Source organism: Dendropsophus ebraccatus, chromosome 1 (assembly GCF_027789765.1).
Source record: "Dendropsophus ebraccatus isolate aDenEbr1 chromosome 1, aDenEbr1.pat, whole genome shotgun sequence".
NCBI classification, from domain to species: Eukaryota; Metazoa; Chordata; class Amphibia; order Anura; family Hylidae; genus Dendropsophus; species Dendropsophus ebraccatus.
The window spans coordinates 70,359,075-70,370,003 of NC_091454.1; the positions used below are offsets into that span (position 1 = coordinate 70,359,075).

At 40.4% G+C, this 10,929-nt stretch overlaps 1 long non-coding RNA gene across 1 annotated transcript; it reads left to right on the plus strand.

Annotated features, from left to right (window-relative positions):
- The first annotated feature begins 1,063 nt into the window (after positions 1–1,063).
- LOC138774383 (uncharacterized) lies at positions 1,064–2,826 on the plus strand. Its single transcript, XR_011360301.1, has 3 exons — positions 1,064–1,080; positions 1,449–1,521; positions 1,645–2,826. It is a non-coding gene; the product is annotated as an uncharacterized lncRNA (long non-coding RNA).
- Positions 2,827–10,929: the final 8,103 nt, after the last annotated feature.

Below are 10,929 nucleotides of genomic sequence, written 5' to 3' on the forward strand. Positions count from 1 at the left end.
GTGCATTCACTTTTATGGTACCTAAAATTGTCCATGGTCGCGGATCCACAACCACGGACAATTTTACGGGTTGTGTCAATGCAGCCTTAGTGTTCGTTTACATGCAGATATCTGACAGATTTTTGAAGCCAAAGCCAGGAATGGGTTAGAAAATAGGAGGACCCTACGGCATGTTCCTTTTGTCTTTATGCCTTTTCAGGATAGATTATCTGCTCTTGTCTGGGCTTTGCTTTACGGTTATATTTTACGATTGCACTTTAGGGTGTTTGCTGATATCTGACTTTGCGTGCAGTTCAGGCCCCTTTTAAACAGTACAATAAAGTGTTGTTGAATGTGTTTGCCCGTGACACCATGACTCGTGCTTCATTTTTTCCCCATATACCGTAAAGTGCAATTATAAGACCTGCTTCTTTTGGTCTTCAAGCCTTGCCCTAATTGAAAAATATGGATATTGTCATGCCCATTCCATATTAAAATAATTAAAAAAAAATTATGTAGTTTTCTTTTGAAAAGCCTCATCTGATCTAATGATCTACATGACATAGTAGTAATATTCTCTAGAAATATCTAGTCTGTCCACTTGTTTTATTGTTCCACAACTCTCTCCTTAGAACAAAAGACTGATAGTAACCATAATTACAGACCGCTGACTCAAGTTTTCAAGAAGCACAAGATTAGATTGTAGAATAATTATATGCTAATTTACTTAAAATAAACCCTGTCACCCCGGCCCGACCCCCCGCTAGAGCCCCCTATACTTACCTGATCGCGAAGGGTCCTGCTTCTTGGTTCGGTGACGGAGATTTCAGCGCCCGATGCCTGTGTGTTAGAGATATCCATACAGCTCTTGCCCTAGTGTAATAAATACTGTAATAATAAAAATAAACATTATACATACCTGTGTCCACGCTCCTGGTGTTCTTCTTGCTTCTGCCTGCAGCTACAGTTGATGTTGGAACATCTGAGCCAGTCTCTGAAGTGATAGGCCAAGACATGACTGAGCGGCCTGTCACTGCATTGACCGATACGGAGGTTCTAGTGGTGGCTGCAGGCAGAAAAGAGAATCAGGTAGCAGGAGAGGTATGTATACAGTCTTTTAGTAATCAGCCGTCGTCCGTGCATCACTATTATACATAATGATGCGCACATGGCATGGCAGCCAATGATTTTTTGGATGGAATAAACAACAATCAGCCAATGATCGTTTCATCAGCTGGTTGTTATCATTATTATGTGGACCGATAATCTGCCAATATTATTAATGTGTAATAAGGCCCCTACTGTCTAATTTCCTATATTGTCAAATTTTTATACAATTTGCACACTTCTGTTTTATATATATATATATATATATATATATTTATTTTTTATTTTTTTTTATTTATTTCACACTAACTGTTATCTAACATAACTACTGTCTACTTATAATAATGTTGTTTTGGTTTCAGAATTTCTTTGTGCTATAACTTCTACTTAAAAAAAAAACATTCAAGCTTCTACCAGCTTTAAAAGACTTTTGAGGTAACTAATATCTTTTAGATAAATGTTAATATTTTTATGTCTAAATTACCTCAAACATTAATCGCCTTGAATACATTACCCCAGTTGACTAATTTTATTTTATTACATTCATATTTTTTACAGAATGCCTTTGTGTGTGGTGAAGGGTTGTACCACAAAATGGTGTAATTTTGATCGCATTGTTATTATGCATGTCTTTCCATCAGACCCACAAAGGATCCATACTTTGCTACAGCACACTGGTCAATATCCATGAAATCTTGATGAAATAGTTGAAAAAGTGTTGAGTGAATAAAAAGTGACACACATCATTTGTGCTCCAAACATTTTGCATCTGATGCATACCATTACGAAGGTAATAAGAGGATCCTGCGGCATAACGCTGTGCCTACCATCTTTGAAACAACTGCTACCTCTGCCACACCTTCACCAACTACAAGTCAACTTCCTGATACAAATCTTTAAATGACCTGCTGTATCTATCACATAACGACACCAACCACCACCAGCATTTCGTACTGCCTTCCACTCTCAAAAATAACTACTGCTGTTACTACAACATGTATTGCCTCACCAATACCATCATATACTCCACTTTCTACACTAACCTTCAAAGTTTAAAGACAAACCACCCTGATGATCCACCCCGTAAGAAAACCAAAAATGCCTGCCAATACTGAAGTAAGCAGAAATATATCATCAGGCATGTTAAACAAGGATATGTCGTCATGCTCACCCACCACAGGGTCTACTCTTACAACTCCTACTAATACTACTACTACAATTACAACATCAGAAACACCTATAGAATTCATACCCGCTGTAACTTACCAGTCTCCAAACAAACAAGATATCAAGTAGCCCACGCAAGGTCCATGTTGCTGTTGGAACCAATTTTTTTTATATGTATAAACTGCATAAACAAACTCAAACCGTAATCAAAATTTTCACTTCTTACATCCACTGAGACATCAGCTACAGTTTCAGAAGAGGTAAGACCTGGGAATGGGAGGGGAGCGGATCCACAAGCAACAATTTCTGAAGTACATTTAGAACCTCTTACAGCTGAGAGCAAACAACCAGCGAAACATAAGACATGCTTTGAACAGCTGTCATCCACACCAGTCAAAGCATCTTGTTCACAAAACATACCAGCATTTTCTACTTATGACGACATAGCAGATTCTAGTTTTCATATATCTGACTGTGATAAAGATCCTGAGGAATACTTTTTGATAGAAAGTGATGATAAAAATTAGATATTGGAAAAATTTGAAGATCTATGTGAATCTGATAAAGATCTCGTCAAAGAAGCTAAATTTATTGTTTTTGAATCATCCCTTTAAAAATTAATAAATTTGATACCATGTCCAGCTATGCGCACATGCCAAGGAAAATTGGTCAAGTACAAAAAATGTATTAAAGGAAGTTATCTAAGCATCCAGGTCAAATGCAAATATGACCATGACAAATTTTTATAGGAGTCACAACCCAAGATGGAGGGACATCCAGCAGAAAATATCCCTTTTTCTGCTGGTACAATTTTATCTGGCAATAATTTTTTTTTTAAATTAAAAAAAAAAATTAATAGTGACCAATGTAAAAGGAATAGCAAAAACAACTTACTATAGACCATAAAAAAATAGATATATTTCCAGCAATTGATAACGAATGGAAAAATGAACAAGGAGCAGTTATAGAAGAAATTTGTCAGGACCCACTATTAGTCACTGGTGATAAACAATCCGACAGTCCGGGCTTTTCTGCGAAATATTCCATTTATACTATCATGGATATGGTTTCCAAAAGAAAAAGTTACTTTTAAACGTTCAACAATTAGTTCCCACAGTTCTTCAGTTGCTCTGGAAAAGGCAGCCTTCGTAAAGTGCCTAGAACTGTTGCAGAATAATTTTGAAATCACATTGATAGTGACAGACCGCCATGTGGGCATCCGAAAATTATTAAAAGATCAATACCCTGAAATAAAACATGAATTTGATGTATGGCATCTCACAAAATCGGTGGGAAACAAATTATATGCAGCTTCTAAATTTAAAAAAATGAAAAATTGTTGAAAGTCCATCTTTGTTAAGATTTACGTTAATTACCGCATTTCTGCCATACAGGTGAGCTTGAAGTATTCCACAGTTTATGCCTAAAATATTGGCCAAAGAGGATTCTTTTTTTTTTTTTTTTTTTTATAGACAGCATGATTGCCAGAACGCAATTAGCAGCCCTTGATCACAATAACAATCTCGGCAGAATAAAGGAAACTGCCAACAATGATCCTGAGGGAAGTGAAAGGTATAGGGTGGAGTATTCAAAAGGAAGAAAGGCTTGGGCGGTGAAAGCCATGTACCAACAAACCTGTCAGGATTTTGGGTTCCCTATCCTGAGTAAAGTCTTTTGAATTCAATCCTGAACTAAGTAAGTGGTAGAAATGACTCTTTTGGACTTCCAGTCAAATATTGCCCCAGTGCCTAGACCGGACAAGTTAGAATTGATTTCAGCATTTCAGAGTAGATTTTGAACATTTATAATTTTGGACTGATTTGATTATTTATACAGAATAACATTTTTTTATTTTATTTTTTTTGTAATTTTTTTAAAAAAAAGTTTGTAAACTTTAAAGTTTTGTAATTTTTTTAACTATTAAAATTTCCTTTGTTTTATTCTTATGTGTTACCATCACCTTATTTATGTAAAATGTCATAAGAATATTTTTTGTTATAATGGAGAAAAAAAAACAATTTTGCTTCTAATTGAATTTTTATATATTTTATTGAACACCCAAAAATATAAAATTATTTTTTTCAATAATACAGTTATGTATTGAATAACAAGAACCTATACCACATAATCCATAGCATATAAAAAAATTCAAAGTGGTAGGGAGAGTGCCACTGGCAAACGAACCAAACCACTTGAAACCAGTGTAAGCACCTCTTTCACTTGGAAATGTATCTCTTATTTTAAGAACACAAGATGGAACTGGCACCCTATGGCCTCTTCCAAGTATACCGCATAGATCATGGCGCAAAAAGAACAGTAGGCTAGCCATCGAAAGGTCCTGAAAACAAAGATAAAATAATGTTGATACTTGAATATGTGTCAACTATTAAAACTCACATTTTTTATTTTGTGTAGACAAGACTGAAAAATAAAAGCTAATATTGAAAAAAAAAAATGTACCTGTTTGGATGATGTTGCAAAATTCTATCGGTAAATTCCGGGTGGTTACACACACAATCAAAATTTTCAGTGAAACGACCGATGTCATAAAATTCTTTACAGCAGATACTCTTCCACTGTCGGCATACTTCGGCACTGGTTACACACACCAGGCGCTATTGCCTAGTTGCCCTTCACTATCCTTCATGGCTGTGGGCGCTCTTCATTGGGACCCCATCTAGGGTAGTTCTGGAAGCAGTACGGATCAAAGCAATTTTCTTCAGAGATCCGTGACTTTAATCGTTGAAGTAATTTCTGAAAACCCTACAAAAAAAAGTAAAAAAATGTAGCGGACATTTTTCAAGACTGGCGTACATGTATGCTAGTCTTAGGTAAAGCCATGTCCCCATTTACTCAGATCCACTTAGAGGTACACGCTTCTTAGGCCTAGTTTACATATGTAAGTTGCATCCGTTTACGGGTTTTTTTTTTTTGTAAGGCATTGACCATAACTGATGTCACAATTGGTGCCAAAAAGGCACCAGTTGTTGTCAGGTTTTCTATCCTTTTTTCAGAAAAAACTATCAGTTAATATCAGTTTTCATACGTTTATTTCATTTACATGAGTTTTTTCCTCTACGGCATTATAGGGGACCATCTATATAGGGGGCAGCAGCACACTGGAGCCCTCTACTGTGGGCAGCAATACATGGGGTCATATCCTAGACCAGGGTTAGGGAACCTTGGCTCTCCAGCTGTTGCAAAACTACAACTCCCATCATGCCTGGATAGCCCAGACATAAGAGTTGTAGTTTTGCAGCAGGTGGAGAGCCAAGGTTCCCTAACCCAGTCCTAAAGGGTGCTGCTCCTGTACAGAGGAGCTGGGGGCCAGGGTCACACGGGTTAATTTGGGGGGGTAGGGATAGGGACATCTCTATGGAGCGCCGGAGGATGCATGATGTATAATCTGTACATGGCATTCCTCCGGCGCTCCATAGAGCGAGCTGACCCCATAGAGCTGCAAGCAGCGTTCTGACGTGCAGTCAGTCCGGCAGCACTAATGTAAGAACGCTTCAACTGAATAGTCCCACTGAAAACAATGGGATCAGTTCAGAGATGCGTCTCCCTTCAGTGCTTTTCTCCTGCACCCGGGGAAAACGCTGCCGAATATATGTAAACTAGGCCTTAGTGGATCTGGTGGGACCTGTGCCAGGTGCAGGGATTGTGCAAAAATTTACACCTGCTCCGGAGCTGGTATAAATTTTGGCCTGGGCTATGCCTGGTTACCGATGTAAACCTTGGTAAATGAGGTGCAGGAAAAGGCCTCTCATAATCTCATAAAAATATCACAACAATAGACAAAAAGCACACAAAGGTTGAAAACACTTAAAAACACTAAGCTGAAGAATAATGAATGATCATATTCTAAAGGCCAATACAGGAGTAAGTGTCCATTTACACAAAGATTATCTGACAGATTATCTCTCAAAGATTTGAAGCCAAAGCCAGAAACAGACTATAAAGAGAACAGAGCTTAAATGAAAGCCTAAGATTTCTCCTTTTCAAGTCCACTCCTGGCTTTGGCTTCAAATCTTTGGCAGATAATCTGTCAGATAATCTTTCTGTGTAAATGGACCCTAAGTGGACGCCCAAGGTATGTCTCAATCCCTATACCCTCATTATAATCACATACAGAAATAATTGCACCATCCCTGTGCATGCGGTATGTAACACGTTGGTCTTAACCCCAAAGCGTATATAAAAAGCGTAAGCTAATCAATAAAATGTCCTCATAAAAGGTATAAAATGTCCTCATAAAAGGTATAAAGATAATGTGTCTAGTGAGGCACAGGGTAATCACCACAATGTTGCATTGCTCATACCACTTGAATGCAAAAGTGTAAGCAATGTGTATGCCAGTATAGAGATAATGCAACACAGGTGGAGGACAAAAAACTGCACAGACAATATGAAGGGGTAAAGACAAAAAATAGATTAAAATGGAGCATGGACAGGAAGGGAGAGGCAAACAACATGTAGATATGGCCCAGAAAGGTCTCACGCGTTCCGTCCTGTGCCCAGGACTTCCTCAGGGATAAATGTTATCAGGCGGGTGACTCTCTTATATACAGTGGTCAATAAGCATAAACACATGTGCAGGAAATGGACATACAGACCTGATACTGACCAGAGGATTCATGTGTAGTCAATATGGCTGCAGTGGCTTTCGTCTGCCAAAACATGGCACGCTGACTGTAGTAAGTATGGCTGCGAAGCAGTCAAGTCGTCGCTGCGCATGCGTGAGCCATGCGCTCACAAAAAGGCACTAGTTGCTATCCGTATAGGCATGGCGTATGCCCTGATCAGTAAAGATGCCCTAGAAGCATGCAAGGGCAGCGGCTGACACAGCAGAGGACACAGAAGGTGATGAGGGATCCCCCGGGGCAAGATGGTGCCGGCCCCACAGCTCCGGAGCTGACAGGTTCACACCGCAGGGGCGATCCTGTCTCTCCTGGCCAGCCTGCTGCATCTGATCCGGCTGCTGAGAGGAACGGGCTCTCTCCTTGTCGCTCGAGGAGAGCAGGGAGGCTGTCGGCCGCCCCCTCTCACAGCTCCTTGTATGTCTCCTGGGACAGTGACGATGGAATCTCTAGCGATCTGCCAGCTCCCTTCCTGGAGACTCAAATGATCTTACAGTCTCCTCCTTTGGTACAAGCTGCTGTAAATACTGCCGGCAGAAGGTCCTCTGCAGCCACTGGTTGCACAGTTGTCACCACAGAAGCAAGTTCTCCCTCTTCCCTCTCACCGGATGCTCCTGCTTTCATTACTAGAACCTCTGCTCTACCCCTCCATACTCCATCAGCCTGCTCTCCTCCTCCTCAACAGACATGTGAGTCACCTCCGACAGTCATACAGCATTCTTTGTCAATTTCACCAGCTTTAGTTCCTGCATACTCCTCAGTCTCTGTGACTACTGAAGCCTTAAAGGACACCTGTCACCCCCCGTGCCGGGGTGACAGGCTCCCGACCCCCTGTTAGATCCCCCTATACTCACGTGATCCCGCCGGGTCCCGCTTCCTGAGCCGGTCGGGTCACGGAGATATCAGCGCCCGAAGCGTGCGCTGACAGCAGAGTCAGATGCCCATAGAGAATGAATGGGGAGTCCGATGCTCCGTCATTCTCTATGGGCATCGGACTCATCTCTCAGCGCGCGACGGGCTTCGGGCGCTGAAATCTCTGTGACCCGACCGGCTCAGGAAGCGGGACCTGGCGGGATCATGTGAGTATAGGGGGATCTAACGGGTTGGGAGCCTGTCACCCCGGCACGGGGGGGGGGGGGTGACAGGTATTCTTTAAAGATGGCATCTGACAAACACTTGGATTTACTTCAGTCGCCCAGTACCCCGCTGACCACTTCCTTTCTCAAAGATTTGCTATCATCATTTCGAGATTCGCTCTTAGAAGGTGTTGATAAGATTGTTTCATCTTTCATATCTTCGGTGCAAGCTGCAGAAGACAGGGTCTTGTTGGCAGAGACCAAATTAGGAGAACTAATCAACTTGCAAAACTCACTTTCAATTGGCTGTCAGAGAATTGAGGAGGAGGAGGGACTCCATCTACTGAATTCTTGAAATTCTGCTTATAGCCAGTACTGATTATGGTCGGCTTACAGCATTGCTTTGTTTCCTTTCAGTATATTCAAATCACCATAGCTCCGTGCCATAGGTCGGACTCTGTGCCCTCACCCATTGGCGTGTTTACACAGATATTAGAAGTACACGCTATTCTGTCAATATGTCTTGAGCACTTTTAGCTCTATATACCCGTGAGTCATTTTCCTTTGTGTTCCACGTTAGCGTTTTTTACACTTCTTACATTATATTATCCATATGCACACTGGTATTTGTGTTATTCCCAGCATGTTCTTATACCACGTCACCCTGAATTCTCTCCTGCTTATTAGTAGTGTTTTATTTATGTACACATCAATCTCCCGTGTGCATACCTAAAATAATTCTATTCTGGTATTCTCCTGCTGTGACTCATGATTTATGATTCGCTATACATATATCTTAATATCTGCGACTTGATACCCTGCGATATGTTATTACGTTATTTACAATTTTGTATCTCTACGGATGTTCCTGAATCATTACTAGCATAATATAGACAATTTCTTATATACAGTATATTATGTACCTATGTTTTCCTTGCCATTAGCTCCTGCTCCGTATTGTGACATTGTTTTTAACAATGCTCTAACCTAACATTATTCTGCAATACAAGTCTCTGTCTTCTCTGTTGTTTGTCTTATGTTTGTGTACATTTCCCCCTGCATATTTGTTAACCCTGCTTTTCCCTGCCTCTGACCCTATCTCAAGTTCCTGCAAGTTGTTCCTTTTTGTGATCACCAATTTAAAACTCTGCGTTATGTTTTGTGTTCATATCACTTCCTTCATTATCAATGAAGTAGCCTTTTCCTGCCTTATATACATGCACTGTATCCCTGCATATGTTTAATTATTTACTTGTGATGTTTATTGCTTAGATACTGTTTGTTACACGTAGACTGACTGAGCGACAAATACTGCTTTATCTTTATGTCTGTTATTGTAAAAATTAAAAAATACCTTCAATGAAGAATATTGAAACGTCAAACTGTGAGGCGGGCCTCACCAGTAAGGCGCCCCCTAGTTGTTGGTGAGGCCCAGCTGAGGAGCCAGTTTTCACAAAGCAACTATGATCTGCACTGTCCTTTTGTTTGCAAAAATCTCCTTTTTAGCAACATTATTTATTTATTTTGTACTTTCTTTATTAGTATATAGAGCTTAGGAGATGGGTGAAAGGCAGCCCTAGCATTATTTTCAACTTTTAAATGGACTTTCACCACAGATAGTGAGGCCCAGGCACCTTCTTGGTCAGTCTGGTGAGGCCCAGGCATAGCCTCGGTCTGTTGGGTGAGGCTCCACTTGAAAAAGTTTGAGAAGCTGTAATAGAGTAAAGTGAAACAGATCGTAATGAAAACACATCTTATTATTTGCAGGGTCGATAATGATTTTTACAGCAGATTGTATATTTTTCTCAGATGACACTTGAGAAAGAATCCAGACCGGTTTAAAAACGCCATTAGCAGGGACAATATAACAAGGACATGATGGGCAACTATATTTGGGGATTGATTTGTGAATCTAATTTGCAGTATAGTGATAAATCTCGAAAAAAAACACACTTCTGAACAGTTTTTGGTAATCTGTATAAATTTGCAATGCCTATAGTCTTAGTCTGACTATAAATGAGAAGATGCAAAATCGTCTGTTTCCATAATAAAAATTCATAATTTTCGTTGCCTTGGTCACAAAAGCGAGGTTTATGATGAATGTAAGCAATTTTTAATTTGTTTTAGACATAAGCAATTGGAATATAACATTAAAAACCTGGGAACAAAACTTGTGTTACATAGTGTAATCAGTGTAAAAAAAGCATTAAATCTATATATCTATTGGACTATAAGGAGCAAGTAACGATCACTCTCCCAATATCGGGAACACACTGCTAATCCATCATAGTGTGTGACACAAGACTGTGGAACGCAAGCCCGAATGAAACGCAAGATTCTACGTGTACGTACGGGCCGCGCATGCGCAAAGAAAGCACCAATCGCGTTACTCAAAAGCTCTGACTGGTCTCGGGAACGCCCATATATGTAAATGTATGCATATGATCTATATTGGTAACTAAATCAAAATAAATGTAACTACCTATATTGTGTTGTTACATCTCCGCAATTGTAGCAATTCGTTAACGTTGGCCACCCATTAGCACGGACCCAGGACTAGAGTACCAGTCAGCTGTCCAGTCTCATAATCATCCTGATGCGAGTGCCTGTTCCTGCTTTAACCACAGTGCCGCATCGAAACCGCACAATGCAAACCTCAGGCAGACACCCACGCTCAGTCCTACACAACACATATTAAAAGAAAACATAAATAAATAGAAAATAAGGCCCCCATGGACTGAGCGTGGGTGTCTGCCTGGAGTTCGCATTGTGCGGAGAGATGCTGAGACAGGAGGTGCACGAGCCCCCCATAGACTCATTATGACACGGAGGCTGGAGGGATTCCACAGTGGAAATGTCCGACACTTTTGCTCTGTGTGCACGGAGCCTAAGGGTATGTGCACACTACGGAAGGCGCACTGAAACTTCAAGCAGCGTCGGCTGCATTTCAATCCTTTGGT